A 20,005-nucleotide genomic window follows, 5' to 3' on the forward strand; every position below is an offset into this window, starting at 1 on the left:
TCAACATAAATTGACATCTCAAGCAAGGAGAGCACTAATTAGAGAAGCAGCCAAGAGGCCCATGGTCACTCTGGAGGAGTTGCAGAGATCGACAGCTCAGGAGGGAGAATCTGTCCACAGGACAACTATTTGTCGTATACTTCACAAATCTGGCCTATATGGAAGAGTGGCAAGAAGAAATTCATTTTTGAAAGCAAGCCATAAGAAGTCCTGTTTGAAGTTTTGCGAAAAGTCATGTAGAGGACACAGCTGGCATATGGAAAAAGGTCAGATGAGACCAAAATAGAATTTTTTGGGCTAAATGAAAAATGCTATATGTGGCGGAAAACCAACACTGCAGATAACCCTGAAAATACAATTCTCACCATCAAACATGGTGGTGGAATCATCATGCTGTGGGGATGCTTTTCTTCAGCAGGGACATGGAAGCTGATCAGAGTTGATGGGAAGTTGAATAGAGCTAAATACAGGGCAATCCTGGAGGAAAATCTGCTAGAGGTTGCAAAAAAGGTCATTTTCCTGGTAATAAAGTTGTTGCACATAACAAAAGTATTCATGACTAGTGTTGAGTAGTGTTGAGCCACCCCCGTAGTGTTCAGGTTCAGTTCGTTTCGTCGAACACCGGGATGTTCGAGGAACTGTTCGTCGAACTGTTCGTCGAACACCATTAAAACCAATGGCAGGCAAACAAAAACACATAGAAATACATAGAAAACACCTTCAAAGGTGTCCAAAAGCTGACAAACTGCTCAGAAGATGCTCTCTTTAAAAAAGCCTGCCGGCAATTCAGCAGCGGCATACACCAGTAACCGCTGAAGCCAACGATCTCCTGCAATAAAAGAAAAATAATAAAGCAACATCATCCTTACCTTTCCATGGTTCCCAGGACAGCTCCAGCTCTGCTACATCGAGATGACAGGCTCACGCTGAAGCGCTGAGTGCAGGAGAATTTTCCCACGCTGTCAGTGACATGAATGAGGTGAGCCGAGTTCATTGGACATGAACTCGGCTCATCTGGATGCCGTCACAGCGAGACACTGAGGAGCGAAAGCATGCCTGCGCTTCTCAGTGTCTGCGGGATGACAGGCTGGATGGTAGCTTTCTGCTGCGGTCCAGCCTGTCATCTCGATGTAGCAAAGCTGAAGCTGTCGTGGGAACCATGGAAAGGTAAGGATGATGTTGCTTTATTATTTTAATTTTATTGGAGGAGATCGTTGGCTTCAGCTGGAATGGGTGTGATGGTAAGTATGGTTTAATTTAGAACAATAAAGAATTGTGTGTTTATTTCAATTAAAGGACTTTATTCTGGGTGTTGTGTTTTTTTTTAAATACTTTACTAGAAATTCATGGCGGTCATGTCTAATATTGGCGTGACCCCATGAATTTCGGGCTTAGGGCCAGCTGATAATACCAAGCTGGCCCTAACCCCTTTATTACCCAGTGAGCCACCGCAACAGGGCCCTGGATGAGTTGGGTACAGCGCCAGAAGATGGCGCTTCTATGAACGCGACATTTTCCGGGGTAGCTGCGGACTGCAATTTGCAGCGGGGGGGGGGGGCAGAAACCTTGGGCCTCCCTGCGCTGCAGATTCCAGCACCCAGCTGCCTTGTTGTACCTGGATGGACACAAAAATAGGGCGAAGCCCCACATTTTTTTTATTTTTTTATTATTTCATGAAATTCATGAAATAATTGAAAGGCCTTCCCTATATTGTTGTGTCCTAAAAGGTACAAATAGGCAGCTGGTGGTTGGGGGCAGCCCGTTCCTGCCTACTGTACCTGGCTGGACACAAATATAGTGCGAAACCCCATGTCAATTTTTTTAAATTATTTCAGGAAATTCATGAAATAATTTTAAAAAAATTGACGTGGGGCTTCGCACTATATTTGTGTCCAGCCAGGTACAGCAGGCAGGAATGGGCTGCCCCCAACCACCAGCTGCCTATTTGTACCTGGCCGGACACAACAATATAGGGAAGCATTTTTTTTTAAATTATTTCATGAAATAATTAAAAAAAAATTGACGTGGGGCTTCGCACTATATTTGTGTCCAGCTAGGTACAGCAGGCAGGAACGGGCAGCCCCCAACCACCAGCTGCCTATTTGTACCTGGCCGGACACAACAATATAGGGAAGCCCTTTTTTCCTTAATTATTTCATGAATTTCATGAAATAATTAAAAAAAAAAATACGTGGGGCTTCGCCCTATTTTTGTGTCCAGCCAGGTACAACTAGGTAGCTGGGGGGCTGGAATCCGCAGCGCAGGGAGGCCCAAGCTTTCTGGGCCCCCCCCGCTGCAAATTGCAGTCCGCAGCCACCACGGAAAATGGCGCGTTCATAGAAGCGCCATCTTCTGGCGCTGTACCCAAGTCATCCAGGGCCCTGGTGCGGTGGCTCACTGGGTAATAAAGGGGTTAGGGCCAGCTTGGCATTATCAGCTGGCCCTAAGCCTGAAATTCATGGGGTCACGCCAATATTAGACATGACCACCATGAATTTCTAGTAAAGTATTTAAAAAAAACACAACACCCAGAATAAAGTCCTTTAATTGAAATAAACACACAATTCTTTATTGTTCTAAATTAAACCATACTTACCATCATGCCCATTCCAGCTGAAGCCAACGATCTCCTGCAATAAAAATAAAATAATAAAGCAACATCATCCTTACCTTTCCATGGTTCCCACGACAGCTTCAGCTCTGCTACATCGAGATGACAGGCTGGATCGCAGCAGAACGCTGCCATCCATCTTGCCATGCCGCAGACACTGAGAAGCGCAGGCATGGTTGCGCTCCTCAGTGTCTCGCTGTGACGGCATCCAGATGAGCCGAGTTCATGTCCAATGAACTCGGCTCACCTCATGCACGTCACTGACAGCGTGGGAAAATTCTCCTGCACTCAGCGCTTCAGCGTGAGAATTCTCTCACGCTCACTGCAAGCGCAAGAGAATTTTCCCACGCTGTCAATGACGTGCATGAGGTGAGCCGAGTTCATTGGAAATGGCCTCGGCTCATCTGGATGCCGTCACAGCGAGACACTGAGGAGCGCAAGCATGCCTGCGCTTCTCAGTGTGTGCGGCATGGCTAGCTGGATGGCAGCTTTCTGCTGCGATCCAGCCTGTTATGTGAATGTAGCAGTGCTGAAGCCGTCGTGGGAACCATGGAAAGGTAAGGATTATGTTGCTTTATTATTTTATTTTTATTGCAGAAGACATTGGCTTCAGCTGGAATGGGTGTGATGGTAAGTATGGTTTAATTTAGAACAATAAAGAATTGTGTCTTTATTTCAATTAAAAGACTTTATTCTGGGTGTTAGTGTTTTTTTTAACTTTGACTATGGGGTTAGTAATGGGGGTGTCTTATAGACGCCTCTCCATTACTAACCTGGGCTTGATGTCAGCTGGCATTATAAGCTGACATCAACTCCAGCCCTATTACCCCACTGCCACCTCTACAGGGCAGTGGGAAGAGTGAGGCTAAGTGCCAGAATTGGTGCATCCTATGGATGCGCCATTTCTGGGGTGGCTGACGGCTGGTGTTTCTAGCCTGGGAGGGGGCCAATATTCATGGCACCCTTCCTGGGCTATTAATATCAGCCCCCAGCTGTCTGCCTAGCCTTTGCTAGCTATTAAAATAGGGGGGACCCAAAGTCATTTTTTTTTTAGGGGTCCCCCATTTTAATAGCTTGTAAAGGCTAGGTATTCAGCTGGGGGCTGATATTAGTAGCCTGGGAAGCTCCGTGGGTATTACCCCCTTCCCAGGCTTCAAACATCTGCCCCAGCTGTCTGCTTAACATCCGCTAGAGCCTATAATTATGGGGAACCCCACGCCAATTTTTTTTTAAATAAATCCTTTATTTTAACACTAAATGACAAGTACAGTAATCAACACTGTCACTGTACTTCATATTTATGTGACTAACATGTTTCTATCTATCTAATCTATGTGTGATTCTCTATTCCTTCTATTCTAAATTGTCGGGTACCGCTGCTGAAATGCCGGCCGGCTTTTTTAAAGAGACGGTGCATGAAAACACTATTATTTTTTTAAATAAATCATTTACACTAAATGACAAGTACAGTAATCAACACTGTCACTGTACTTCATATTTATGTGACTAACATGTTTCTATCTATCTAATCTATGTGTGATTCTCTATTCCTTCTATTCTAAATTGTCGGGTACCGCTGCTGAAATGCCGGCCGGCTTTTTTAAAGAGATGGTGCATGAAAACACTAAGATTTTTTTAAATAAATCCTTTACACTAAATGACAAGTACAGTAATCAACACTGTCACTGTACTTCTTATATATGTGACTGACATGTTTCTATCTATCTAATCTATGTGTGATGCTTTATTCTTTCTGTTCTAAATTGTCAGGTACCGGTGTATGCCGCTGCTGAATTGCCGGCTTTTCATGTTTCACTGTGAGCACTGTTCCCATCGATTTGGGCAATCACTGTAATGCCACAACCACCATGGCTGTGGCATTACAGTGAGTGGCAGACAATCCCTCCATGATTGGTGCTCTAAATAGCGCCAGACATGCAGGACACGCTTTTGGTGCACAAACAGTTATCGAACATAACCTCGAACAGCCGAATTTTTTGCAAATCGTTCGGGTTCGTCGAACGACTCGAACACCGCCCAAAACAGCTCGAATTTGAGATTGGCGAACAGTTCTAGCCGAACACCGCTCATCTCTAGTGTTGAGCCACCCCCGTAGTGTTCGAGTTCGGGTCGGTTCGTCGAACACCCGTATGTTTGACGAACTGTTCGTCGAACTGTTCGACGAACACCTTCGAACACCATTAAAACCAAAAACACATAGCAAAACATAGAAAACACATAGAAAACACTTCAAAGGTGTCCAAAAGCTGACAAACTGCTCAGAAGACAAAACTAACACATGGAAAAGTGAAAAGTACATATAGTCATGCGAAAAGAAAAGAGGTGGAGGAGTAAAAGGAGGGGGAGACACAGATATAGGCATGTCATGCCCTTCTAAAACCCAAAAAGTGCGAAGCTGACACGGCCAGTCTGTTCCTGCCCTTGCCACCTCCGTGTCGCCGGGTTTATGCCAGAGCCCGGTGGACACTGACGGCTAGCCCCCCTCTCCCAATACTGGTGCCTGTCCGCTGGTGGGTCGAGCCCCCCCGCGGTGAGGGGGGAGTAACATCTGCAGAAGAAAGACCATCTTCCAGCCAAACTAAGATGTCTACTTCTTTTCGTGGACAATGTGATACGATCCCTTTCTTACGGATACGCCCATCGCTACAAATTCCAGATGAGGCACAAAAACATCAGGTGCTTCAACGGATATCAAGTGCTCCTTCATGTGGGCTCTCCTCCACCTCAATTTCAACATCACAAATACTCCAGTCCTCAGAGGTGTCACCCCAATCGCACTTGCTTCCTCACAGCTCCCAAGTCTCCAGCTGCCCGTCTGAGTATGGGGTAACACAGATGGTTGAGTCTGCACAGCTGTTTACTCATACTATAGCCTGGGAAACGGAGGTCTGCTCCAGAGCTTCTGTTATTCCAGACGAGGAAATGATCTGCACTGATGCCCAGAATCTTTATAAGTCGGATCCAGGATCAGATGAAGAAGGTTCTGAGCATAATGTAGACCCTCGTTCCCAAACTGTAACTCCTGTTGGTGGAGACAATGATGAAGACGATGATGAGACTCAAATACCTGATTGGAGCGACAACTTGACTTTTCGGTCAAGGCAGGAAGAGGTTGGCTCTGAGGACGACGGGTGTGAGAACACAGGGTGATGATGACGAGGTTGGAGATCCCACTTACTGTCAACCCACAGTCAGCCAGTCGATGAAGTCAGCAGAGGAGGTGGAGGAGGATGTGACTAGCCCAGGGGATGGGGATGACTCGGTACCCGGCTTTTGCCTGGCCTTGGGGATGTCGCAGTGGTCGGCTCCCGGGCCCGTACCCTGGGGTCACTCTTTAAAAGGGTGGATAATTGTTAATTTTATAAGAGTTCGTGACACCACTTGTGGTATCTGGTGAGAAGCACCAGCGCTGCAGCAGTCCACTGAGGCCGGTGATAAGGCAGCTCGATGGTAAAGCTCCCCACAGGTGGAGCTAGGCCTCAGGGCAGCGTATGCAGGGGGAATGCAGGACAGGCGAGACCCAGCTGGGTCAGAGCAAGAACGGGAACGGACACGGTAGTCACTTCAGTACCTTTTACTGGTGGAAATTCAGGCATATCCCGGAGCACTGTAGGGTGAAGGGTGCATATCAGGATCCTCCCCAATGAATGGGTGTAGGGCCTCCTGTTTCTTGCCTCTGCGTAGTAAGTTTCTGACCTGCCTGGAGCTAGGCCTAACTTTGTCTCTGTCCTGCGCTGGCTGACCTTGTGGTAGGGCCTTGTCTTGGAGTTCACGCTCCCAGTATGCGGGGCCTAAGCGTCTCCTGGCTCTGTTACGCATCAGCACCTTAGCGATCCTGGGACTTGTAGTTTTCCAGGGATTCCGGTTATGCCTTACTGGGTCATAGAGATCCCGGTAAGCTTGGATCCGGTGTCCGGTAAATGCTTCGGGGTGAGCTGGTTAAGCTCCTCTGCCCCTTAGGTACTAACTCGCCACTCGCCTTCGGCCTACTCGGGCCCTCACTAGGCTATACACACTAACTGCAGCTTGCCGCGCTTCACCGATCTGATGGCGCCGGCGCACCTTAAGCTCTAACTGGGCTCCCTGAATCTAGCTAGCAGGAGCCTCGTGCTCCACTGCTGAACTATTAACTGAGTTCTCTAGACTAGACTGAGCTCCACTGCAGACTGACCTCTCTTAGGCTTCTCTACTGCAGGAACTCTTCAGCGGAACTGAACTGCCTAGCTCTACCTTCCCTATTTATATCCCTAACGGGCTCCCTCTGCTGGTCTGAGGTGGAAGGTGGAGATGTGTGAATGTTTATGGGGGCCTCTTGTGGAGGATTCCATCAATTCACTCTTCTAGGATCTGTGATACCAAGCGCAGCGGGGCGTCACAGATGCTATTGACGATGAGGTTAGGTTGCGCCTTCCTGGACAGAGACGGAGTACTGGAAGCACGTCAACAACTGCATCCTCAACCACAACTCTGCCTCTGACCACAAGTCGTAGTGGCTCTTCAGGTCGCATGGGCTCTAAGCCTTGCATAGCCTGGGCATTTTTTCAGATCGATAAGGATGACCCAACTCGTGTTATCTGCAATATTTGTCACCAAAAGCTAAGTAGAGGCCAAAAAATCCATAGTTTGAGTACTTCATGCATGAACCGTCACATGGATATGAAGCATAAGTTGCAGTGGGAAGCTCACTGTGCTACAATGCGGCCTAGCGGGCCGGGCCAACCACCGTCTGCTCCATCTTGTGCATCCGCAGCCTCTTCATCCTCTGTGACTGGGGGGACAGCAGTCACACATGTTTTTGGACGCAGACCTACCACCTCTTTACCCGCAACAGCCAGTGTGATTGGCAGGTCGTCAGTTCATTTGAAAGTGGAAACACCTGCTGGTGTTGAGCGCTCTCCGACATCGAGAGCACCACCTTTGGATCAAGGCAACCTAACATGTCCGCCTGCATCTTCCTCACAGACCGGCAGTTTGCCGGGGACACCCTACTCAACCCCGTCTAAGCACAACAGCCAGCCCTCGGTCCCTCAGATCTGGAAAAGTAAAATACCATTTCCTCCTAGCCATGACAAAGCTAAGAGGCTGAATTTCACCATCTGCAAGCTGTTGGCTACAGAAATGCTGCCTTTCCGCCTGGTGGACACAGAGGATTTTCAAGACCTTATGTCCGTCGCAGTGCCCCAGTATAAGATGCCCAGTCGGCACTACTTCTCAAAGAAAGGTGTGCCTGCGCTCCACCAGCATGTCGCACACAACATCACCGCTTCTTTGAGAAACTCTGTGTGTGACAGGGTGCATTTCACCACAGACACTTGGACGAGTAGGCATGGACAGGGGCGTTACATGTCGCTGACTGGGCACTGGGTAACTATGGTGATAGCAGGACAAGGGGCTGCTGTCCAAGCCTTACCGTCCCCATGAGTTGTGCGTCAATGCTCTTTATCTCGAAGTTCCTCCACTGCTTCTGCCTCCTCAACCTTCTCTCGGTCCTCCACCTGCACCCAAAGCCTGTCTGGTAATGCCACCTGCTTTCTACCTGTGCAGAAGGAATCCTGCACACCTCCTTACTATGCTGGCAGCAGGGCTCATTGGCATCAGTGTTTACTTTGAAATGTCTGGGAAATGTGAGTCACACAGCTGAGGAGTTGCGGTCAGCTCTGGAGACCCAGTTTCATGAATGGTTGTCTCCAATGGACCTGCAACCAGGGAAGGCTGTGTGCGACAATGCTGCAAACCTGGGTGCGGCCCTTCGCCGGGGCAATGTCACACACGTGCCTTGTATGGCTCACGTGTTGAACCTGGTGGCCCATCAATTTTTAGCCCACTATCCCGGACTAGATGGCCTTCTGCAGAGGGCACGGTCACTGTGTGCTCACTTCTGCCGTTCGCATCCCGCAGCTCAACGACTTACATCTCTACAGAAGTCGTTGGGCCTGCCAGTTCACTGGCTGAAATGCGATGTGCCGACACGGTGGAATTCAACTCTGCACATGTTGCAGCGACTGTGGCAGCACCGACAAGCCCTGGTGCAATACGTTCTGATGTATAGCCCTGGCCAACGAGATCCAGAGGTGGGGCAAATCACGCTGCAGGAGTGGTCTCAGATCAGGGACCTATGAAGTTGACGCGCCCCCTGGGCCGTGGGGTACCCGGAGCCGGGCCGGTAGACGCTGGGGGTTGTAGTCACTGTGGCGGTGACCCGGTCCGTGACCCAGGGCGGTCAATCCAAGGGTAATTTGTATATATGGGTTTTATAATGTCCGACTACGCCACCTGTGGAGTGCGGCCAAAGGGGCCGCCGCTGCGGAACAGTCCTCTGAAGCTGGTGGTTTTGCAGCAGTGATATTATTACTCCCCACAGGAAGAGTGTAGCTTCAGGGCAGTGTGGGTGGATGATGGTGGTTGTAGTGCAGGGAGTCAGTAATGAACACAGAGTCCGTGTGATGCAGTCCCAAGATCTTTACTCACAGTTGTTGCAGTCCAGATTACAGGTACCAGAGCAATCTCCCCTGTCGTGCTGTGCGTACTCAGTGAGGGGCTCAGTCCACCCCCAGATAGCTCCCGAGTACTTAGCAGGACCCCCTTCTGTGTGTCCTTTCTCTGGCCTTCTCCCTGCACCTCACACCCAGTGACATTTCTATCCGGTATCCTCCGGCCTTGGCGGGCAACGTGTGTTCCGTCCCCTGGGTCCTATGTGGCTACCTTCTTAGTGAGACTGGTGTGGACTTTGGCCTGCAGTACATGAAATGCTGCAGCCTCCGGTTTCTAGCTGAGCCTTGCTGTTTCTCCGCTAGTTGAGGGACTGGTTCCCCTTATCTGGCCTGACCCCTCTACCTCCTGGTAGCAGCGGGCGTACCGGTGGTCTTCTGCGCGGCCCGTACCCCTACGGTCTCTTTGGTTCCTGGAACCTTCCTGCTCCCACTCCTCTCTTCTCTCCTTCAGTCCTGGGCCTCCCAGGCTAGGCCTGCCTCCGGAGAAGAGCTCATGCAAAGCCTCTGCTCCTGTCACTTCTCCTACTCTGACTGGCTTGCTCTTTCTAAGATGGCTTCCTATTTATACTCTCCCTGTCATGTGCTCCCCTAAGCTGCTCCCCTAAGCACCCACTACATAGGACCCTCACGCCAGCTAGGGACCTGGGACTGTGCTCTCCCTTAGGAGCAATCTCGCCCTACCCCTACTGCGGGTATGTGTTGGATGCAGGTGTTAGGGTCCCGAGCCATACTCCTTCCTTACCTGAGGGTGAGATACCACACCTCTGGGTGAGATGCAGTAACTCTGTGGCGACTGAACCCTCAGGGGCGCCACACACCCTTCTGCACAGTTTTGAAATGGCGACGAAGATGTTTAGTGCTGACGACGATGCCATTATCAGCATTCCGGTGATTTACATGCTGGAGCACATATTAAACAGAATTCAGAGTCAGGTGGTGGGACAAGAGGAGGTGGAGGAAGTAGAGGAGGAGTCGTATGCGGAAGGGATAACATCTTCAAGGTCCAGACGGTCGGCAGCACCAAGGCGGCAGGCATGGGAGGGTGGGGGAGAGGGATTAACCAGGGCGCATGGTAGCAGCCAAACTGTTGAGGAAGGTGCAGGAGCCGAGGAAAAAGTGGAGGATGAACTGGCGATGGGCATGGAAGACTCATCAGATGAGGGAGACCTTGATCACATTTCTGTTGTGTGAGGTCGGGGGGAGAGGGCAGAGGAAGGAAGCATGATTCTTACCTCGCTACCAACACAACAAGGACTTGGTCCTCCTGGATGCACAAGACACATGAGTGCCTTCTTGCTGCACTACCTGCAACATGACCCTCGGATTGTCAGAATTCGAAGTAATCCCGACTACAGGGTTGCCACACTCTTAGATCCCCGGTACAAAAGTAAATTTGCCGAAATAATTCCTGCCATAGAAAGGGATTCACGTATGCAGGAGTATCTGCAGACGCTGTTGCAGAATCTTAACTGTGCTTTTCCACAAAACACCAGTGGTGCACGTAGTGAATCTCAAAGTTCTAACTTGCCAACCGTGGGACTGTCGAGTCTTCATCACTCAAACCGTAACAGTAACACAGTATCTGCTGGTAACAGCAATTTTGTGGAATCGTTTCACCACTTTTTTAGACCATCCTTTGCAAGGCCACAGGAGACAAGAAGTCTGAAACATAGTCAACGCCTAGAGAGGATGGTGCAGGAGTATCTCCAAGTGAACATCGAAGCCATGACTGTGTCACTGGACCCTTGCTCATTTTGGGATTCCAATCTGGAAAAATGGCCGGAGCTCGCCACTCACGCCTTGGAGATCTTGTAATGCCCTGCAACCAGCGTTCTCTCTGAACATGTGTTCAGCGCTGCTGGTGGTGTGCTGACAGATAAGCGAACGCGGCTCTCCACTGACAATGTAGACAGACTCACGTTCATAAAGATGAACAAATCATGGATTCGCAAGGACTTTTCTACCCCTGTGTCATCCTGGGGAGACTAAAAGCTTGAGGATTTGGTAAAATCACCTCACCAACTGTTTTAAGCAACTGTGGGGCAATTGATGCCACTTAACCCTAGAACGCATGACCATAAAAATCTACACTTTCACATACCTGGGGCCTTTTAGGCCCGTGTGCAAATAACATGGAATAACTCAAACTCAAATGACAAACAACTATATACATGAAGAATACCTAGAGTTTCAAAATTCTAACTAAAGTAATCTTGCAGAAAATAGAAAACAATTAACAGGGCGGGCCTGTGAGGCCCCAGGTATGCGTTCTAGGGTTAAGTCGTGTCTGTGCCACAATTTTGGGAAAAAATGGAGACTCTTTTTGGAGTCCCCTTGCTGTGTCTTACGTGATGTTGGCATCGTCAATTCCAGGTGGGTTGGGTCACTCCCCCCCCCCTTTTAACTGTAAGAAACTACATACACTATGGCTTGGGGTAACACAGATGGTTGAGTCTGAAGAGCTGTTTACTCAGAGGTCTGCTCCAAAGCTTCAGTGTCTGCTAGTCAGCGTAGAATTTTTAACTGCATCTAGCCTAGGCAATCCTGTGAGCGTAGTAGCCCAGCTGCGAAGCAAGCTGCACCGCCTGTGTATCTAATAACAATTTTTAAATGCATCTAGCCTAGGCAGACTGTGGGGACCCCCAACCAAACCCAGACGCTCAGCCCCCCTACCACCCCCCTTTCCTTGACAATACAATAATGTAACTCTTACAACTGGATGGGTGAGGAGCGGTCACAGCTTTATTAACTCATTATACACATTCCATTAGAAAGGCATTTTATTTCTAAAATAATTCAGCTTGTTGCAGCATGCCCTGGGTCTCCACTCGGCAAGTTGGCCAACAAGTGTAACTCTCCAACTTGTCCTTTCTATTTCCAGGCCACGGAGGATCCTGCGTACTCGTATGCAGGACTCTGAACCCCACCCATCACTCTTAACGCTTGTTCCACTCCGTCTTGGAGTCCTGACAGGAATATGTCCAGTCCAATATCCATTAAATGAACACCGTCGGGCCGTATGAAGCCTGCTTTATCTCCTTCCAGTTGTCAGTGTCATATCACTACACCGCCTCTGTCTCTTCTAAATTTTGCCATCCGAATATTTATTACCCGCCTTGTCCGTTCGATGGCCGTGATGTCTCGCGCACCTTGCCATACCGCTATCGGCACAATCTCTGACCATACTATAGTTAGTTTTGTGAAAAATTCTCTGAAGCGCTCAGTGTCTAGTTTCATTATTGCCATTAGTTATGCGCTCTTGTGATGACCTAGGTTGTTTCCCCCGGCATGTATAACTAAGATGACCAGACCTCTTGCCTCTCTCCCTACCTTGATTACCTCCATTAGTACCTGTGGCAATAGCAGGCCTCTAATACCTCTCCAGTTGAAATATGTGTTATGAAACTCTAATTTCCTCCCGCCTGGGTGGACTTTCGCCCTTTTTTCTGCCCAATATATATACGAGTGGCCTATCACCCACACTGTTGGCTTAGCGTCACCTGTAAAAGAAACAAACCACGTTAGGATAACAAGTCCGGTCTTATGTATCTCGTCAAACACGTAGATCGCCATGTCCCTATCCTCTGAACTTCTGTTTCTGACAGTCCTGCTCTTGCTGCTTCCGTGGCCGCGCCTATGCGGAATGAGTGTGTCCCGTAATCTTTGGGGTGGTTCCCTGCCGATGTTATGCATTTATTAAATATAGCTTGGAACTGGTATCTTGATAATGGCGTTCCATCAATGTGTGATAGGAAGAAATTACTTTGTGATCTGATGATTATATATGTTTTTACTATTGTTACCTGACTCAGTGTACCGTTTGTAGGTTGTAGAAGTACCCAAGTGCCCCTGCCCGCTGGAACCGTTTTCGATTGGCGTATGTGTAGACGTATTGCATTATTGGCTATGACTACGTCCTGGTGTAATAAGCCTCCACTGGTGGTAATTTTGGATTGAGGGACTAATTTGCTTATGCATAGTGCCCCGAAGAAGGCGATCGCAAATGCAGTAGACAGTAGTGTTGCTTCAAATTGTGAGTGTCATGTTAATGGTGTTAGGGATATGATGTGAGAAATCAGTTTTAGTGACACGGGACGGGACGTCTACACTCCTGACTTGGCTGACCCCTTTTCCACCCTTTTATGGATTGTCTGATGATGAATCTTTGTCACATCTCCCCAATTCAGTAGTTGGAAGTGAAATGCTACTCCGGTCAGACACCGCTGCGCTGACGCCCCAGATATGCCCCTCATCATTAGCTGGTGGAGAAATTCTATGGTGACTTGTGATCTGGCTTGTTCACATTGGTCAACCCGTCTGCCTGCTACTAGTCGTGTCCACTCTTTCCATGCCTTACCGTATGCTTGCCACGTCGACGGGGCAACTGACACTCTGATTAATGGCATCAACTATTTGCCACTAGATCCCATAGGGAGGGTGGGCAACTGTTGCCCGATGGGTGGGCGTTGGGGAAGACCTCTGTGAAAATCTGACAATTAAATTGTGATAAAGCGTTAGCAGCAGCTTTAGACCCCTCAGCATCGTGGCTAGCGCGGACCCATACATTGTGTTTTAGGCACAGGAATGCTAGCCGGCGTAGTAGGCCTAGCACTGGAAGAGACGATGATGCCATCTTATTAATGCAGTGCGCTGGGCTGGTGTTTTTTGTTATGAAGTGTATATTTTTGTTAGCCAGGCGCGCGCCCCATATTTCTATTGCTACCACTATTGGGAAGAAAAATTATTTTCAGGGCTAGATGCAGCTAAAAATTATAATTAATTTCAAAGCTGGTGGAGCTTGGTATAGATGGCCTAATACAATGAGTACCATACACTGCTACAAGCCCAAATATTTTTTCAGAGCTAGATGCAGATAAAAATTATTTTTAATTTGCAACCTGGTGGAGGTTAGTATAGATGGACTAATAGACCAAGTCCCACACACTGCTACAAGCCCAAATATTTTTTCAGAGCTAGATGCAGATAAAAATTATATTGAATTTGCAACCTGGTGGAGGTTAGTATAGATGGACTAATAGAACAAGTCCCACACACTGCTACAAGCCGAAATATTTTTTCAGAGCTAGATGGAGAAAAAAATTATATTGAATTTGCCACCTGATGGAGGTTAGTATAGATGGACTAATAGAACAAGTCCCACACACTGCTACAAGCCGAAGCCCAAATATTTTTTCAGAGCTAGATGCAGATAAAAATTATATTGAATTTGCAACCTGGTGGAGGTTAGTATAGATGGACTAATAGAATGATGCTATGCCCAAAAGGTTTTACTTCACCAGGTGCAGTAAAAAAATTGGTATTCTATGCACAGGTGGTATAGCTTGCAACACAGATAGGCTGCTCTACTGACTAACACACACTGCAAGAGGCCAAAAAGGATTTGCTTTGCTAGATTTAGCCAATTGCTGTGAAAAAAACTTGCACAGCACTAAAACAGACCTGCCTGGCAAAAAGTGATAGGAACTGATGTAACCTAGCCCTGAAAAGGACTGCATTTAAAATTAGTCTTTACTCCCAACCTATCTATTTAAGAGCACAGACCTGCCTGATAAAAGTTGTGGGAAATGATGTAACCTAGTCCTTAAAAGGACTGCAATCACAACTATTCCCTACTCCCAAGCTATCTGTAGATTTGTGCGAAAATTGGCTTGAAATTAACAAAGTATAGCACACACAGCAACAGCAGTGCCATCTGACACGCAGCTGCAGCAGTGAGAAAATGGTGGCGACGGGGAAAATGGCTGGGTCTTATAGGGCAAGGACATGTGACATACACTGTCAATGACACATGCCCTTGCTTGTGTGAAACAAAGCAGTTAGCTCCGTGTGTGCGCTGCTGATAGGCTGACTGATTGCACCTCCCCACTGTAAATGCGGGAAAAAGAAAAAAAAATGGAGATCTTCATTATTTATGCAGAGATCCATCCCCTGCCCCTCCCCCAGCCCCGCTGTACACTCAAACTGCGTATTAACATTAATTTTCAGCATTACTGAGAAAAAATCCACTTATGATTTTGGTGCACGAACAGTTATCGAACATAACCTCGAACAGCCAATTTTTTTCAAATCGTTCGTGTTTGCCGAACGGCTCGAACACCGCCCAAAACAGCTCGAATTTGAGATTGGCGAACAGTTCGATTTGAACACCGCTCATCTCTATTCATGACAAAGCCCTGAGGCCAGCTCTCCATTCCAAGCACAGGTAAGTCCTCTAATAAACCATAAAAGTTGACGTACAGTATAACTAAACAATGAATGCATATACCACAGGGGTTGTTAATTTGGATAGCAATAACCAGCAAGTTAATCCTGTTAAGATTCAGAATTCCTCATGCCATTACCCCTATTCTTGTCCATCTCTTTGATTATTTTAGTCCATTTGACAACATTTAGAGTAATCCAGAGGTCAATGATCAAACTGTATGTCTAGTGCTAGATATTACCCATATCCCACATGTTGGCTTTCAACAGAGAGGATCTAAAAGCATGGCTATCCATGCTGTATATATCACATAGGATACAGTGAGACTCTGGTGTATATATAAAATGTGATGCACTAAGACACTGCTGTATACATCACATAGGAAAAACTGAGTTTCTGATATATAATAGATTATATATATATATATATATATATATATATATACAGTACATATACAGTATATCACAAGATACACTCAGAATCTCCTGTATACAACACATATGATACACTAAGCCAGCTGTATAGATCACATAAGATACACCGAGACTGCTGTATTAATGTCACATAGGATACACTGAGACAGCTATATATACAGTAAGTCAGATAGGATACACTGTGTATACATTAATTCAGATAGGATACGCTGTGAGTGATGTATGCATTGCTTAGGACACACTGACACTTTCATGTATACATCACATAGACTTCAATGGGACTCTGCAGCATATACAGTACATCACATAGGATACACTGAGACTGTAATATACCTCACATTGGACATACTGAGACTCTGCTGTATATATCACATAGGATACACTAAGACTCTGCTGGATAAATTGCCTGGGATACACTGGGACTCTGCCATACACATCATATAGGATATACTGTAATTAAAGTCATAAAATTATAACGCAAAACACTAGAGTGAAATTGTGTTTTTTTTTCACCATTTCATCGCACTTGGAATAGTTTTATAATTTTTCCTTATTCTATATGGTAAAACAAATGCTGTCATTCAAAACTAAAGTGTCCAAGAAAAAAAACAACTCCTCATACTGCTATGTTGACAGAAAACTAAAAAGTTATGGTCATTTGAAAAAGGAGATGATAAATTGACACCGCAATAGTGAAAATTGGCCTGCATATTTAAGGGGTTAAATTGTCACATGAGTTTCATGAAATTTGCACTAAAATAAAAATATTCTTAATTTTTTCTTTTACCTTTTTTGCACCTTTTTATAGCATATAGTCAAATATTCCACTGAAATTTTGCAAAATTTGCACATCATTTTTTAATGTACATATACTAATGATGTCAGACGGCCCCCATTAACTATAGTTATATAATCGTGACTGTTTGTCTTTCTCTTAGGTTGTCAGTAGTGTTGAGCATTCCGATACTGTAATATCGGGTATCGGCCGATATTCGCGGTATCTGAGTTCCGATACTGAGTTCCAATATATTTACAATATCGAATACCGGAATCGGAAGTTCCTATAATGCCTGCGCTCTGCAGTGTCTCTGAAGGATGACAAGCTGGATGGCAGCGCTCAGCTGCGATCCAGCCTGTCATCAGAATACCATCCCAGCGTGAGAAAATTCTCCTGATTGTTTAAAAGCCGGCGGGCGGTAAAAAGCCGCCGGCTTTTAAACAATCACCATGGATGCGCCATTTCTGGGGTGGCTGACAGCTGGTGTTTCTAGCCTGGGAGGGGGCCAATATTCATGGCACCTTTCCTGGGCTATTAATATCAGCCCCCAGCTGTCTGCCTAGCCTTTGCTAGCTATTAAAATAGGGGGGACCCCACGTCATTTTTTGGGGGGGGTCTCCCATTTTAATATTAGTAGCCTGGGAAGCTCCGTGGGTATTACCCTCTTCCCAGGCTTCAAACATCTGCCCCAGCTGTCTGCTTAACTTCCGCTAGAGACTAAAATTACGGGGAACCCCACGCTAATTTTTTTTTTTAATAAATCCTTTATTTTAACACTGAATGACAAGTACAGTAACCAACACTATCACTGTACTTATTATATATGTGACTGACATGTTTCTGTCTATCTAATCTATGTGTGATGCTCTATTATTTCTGTTGTAAATTGTCTGGTACCGCTGATGAATTGCCGGCCGGCTTTTTTAAAGAGACGGTGCATGAAAACGCTAATATTTTTTAAAATAAATCCTTTACACTAAATGACAAGTACAGTAAGCAACACTGTCACTGTACTTCTTATATATGTGACTGACATGTTTCTATGTATCTAATCTATGTGTGATGCTCTATCTTTCTGTTATAAATTGTCGGGTACCGCTGCTGAATTGCCGGCCGGCTTTTTTAAAGAGACGGTGCATGAAAACACTAATATTTTTTTAAATAAATCCTTTACACTAAATGACAAGTACAGTAAGCAACACTGTCACTGTACTTCATATATTTGTGACTGACATGTTTCTCTATGTGTGAAGCTCTATTCTTTCTGTTCTAAATTGTCGGGTACCGGTGTATGCCGCTGCTGAATTGCCGGCTTTTCATGTTTCACTGTGAGCACTGTTCCCATCGATTTGGGCAACCACCTCCCCCAATACATTCTACATTATTGTTAGTTGTTTTCCTTCATGTAGAATTAACCTACAAGGAAAGAAAGGGTTTATTTTCATTCCGATATTTGTGTCCCATTGACTTGCATTGGTTTCCGGTATCGGAATCGGCGATATCCGATACTTTTTGGGTATCGGCCCGATCCAATCCGATCCGATATTTCCTGATATCGGAAGGTATCGCTCAACACTAGTTGTCAGTCATTTTAATGGAAAAAATAGTTGTTGCATGCTGTACTTTTTCTCCTGGACGGAACATGCAATAGAGCCTCCTAATGGATCCTGCTTTATCTATAACCTTATAGTCAGTTAGTATGAGTGAGGGTAAACTTATAGCTCATTATACGCAATCACCTACTGTATCACTTCTCTCTTATATAAAATTATATCAGAAATGATATATTCAGCTGCATATGGGCATCTAGCGGTACAAAGAGGGTGGAACGGAGTGAAAAAGGGAGGTTTCTGAGAGCTGATGATGACTTCCTGTGTACACATGAGAACTTGCCGGATTGATGGTCACAATGTGGTCATATGACACAGCTGCCTATAATTAAAGAGTTCAAAACTAGAATATTTCTAATGACTTAGCATTATTCCTGCAAAAAAAACAACAAAATTAAATCCAAAGTTGCAATCAGCCCAAGTGTTTGGTTTAAACAATAATTTTGCATTGAAAAAATCTGTTTTAGTTTCTGTAGATCTGAATATGTGATTTGTTTTGTAGTGCTGAAGATATAATGGCACTATTAACTATTGTGTTCATTCTTATGCTCTAAGGTTAAAACTTTTAATTTCCCTAAAAGTTAGGATATAGAGCATTGACCTTCTTTCAAAATGGTTCCATTGTCATTAATGACTTATGCTTTTGAAAAATAATGTGTAGAAATAAACTTTGTATGTTCCAGATGCTTATTTGAATTCTTTTGCTTCTGGAAATAAACAAGAAAATACCATTGATATGTATCGTCCTGTTTTTTCAAAATCTTTTTGATAGACATTATTCGTGAAACCATTTGTACAAAGAACATTTCAGAGCTCTCTTTCTCTGTACTGCGGCGGTTCATCAGGGTCCTACGGAAATCTATTGGTGGAGTATGAAGACACTAAACTGCAACTGATCATTGATTTTATGATGTGGAGAAGTTGGGTTCACGTGATGTCATGTACAAGAATGACTTCTTGATGCAATAAGGTACCAGTGGGGTCACTTTGTACACTAAAGAGCTTTAATAATACTTTCTAATGTCATGTATTCCTAAATTGTAATAAAATTTTTATTGGAATTGTTAAAACTGATAAAGTGTGTATACTTGATTAATTTGCATAAGATGTACTTTGATTAGAGTGCATCAATTCTAGAGGTAAATGGATCTTACACAGCAGTCTACCATTATTTCTCTTTCAATTTTAACTGGGTGCCACCATCTTTGCCATAATTTATGGCATGTAAAACTATTATGTCTCCAGCCATATGGTCTTCTATAAGTCCCTTTTCTTCCAATTCTGAGACCTTCTTGTTTATGTAGTTCAGCCAAGGTGAAATATCAAGGGCAAGCTTAGGAAGCTAGCAGTGCATCGAGATACAAGGCCAGGAGACCCGATGGTCCCAACCTGGCCTCTTCGAGAATTTCCATGGAGCCAGATGACCGGCGGGTCTCAATCTGGCTTCTCTGAATGTATCCGTGGGTTGCGGGTGACCGGTGGGTCCCTCCTGGCAACCCTAAACAACATATCCATGGTCTCCCTGATGGTCAAATGGAGCAAATCCGTATATTTCCAGTAAGGCCCGATACCCTTAGACTAGAATCATGTAGAATACAAATCTGTGTCTCTTTGGGTAATGCCATGCAATCCATCTGCTGTCCTGAAGGATGTCTCATCCATGCAATCCATCTGCTGTACTTGTAAAGTCTTTCTGAAGCTCCTTGATTCTGCTTGCAGCACTACAGACATCCCTGTTTAAAGTCTCTCTGCTACAGAAGCACATGTCCTTTTTAAGTACACATCCACAGGTCAAGGGTCATTAGTCACAGGTAAGAGATAAAGGTGCAGGGCTCAC

Source organism: Phyllobates terribilis, unplaced genomic scaffold (genome assembly GCF_046119375.1).
Source record: "Phyllobates terribilis strain yellow unplaced genomic scaffold, ASM4611937v1 Scaffold_5__5_contigs__length_657084704, whole genome shotgun sequence".
Classification (NCBI taxonomy): Eukaryota; Metazoa; Chordata; class Amphibia; order Anura; family Dendrobatidae; genus Phyllobates; species Phyllobates terribilis.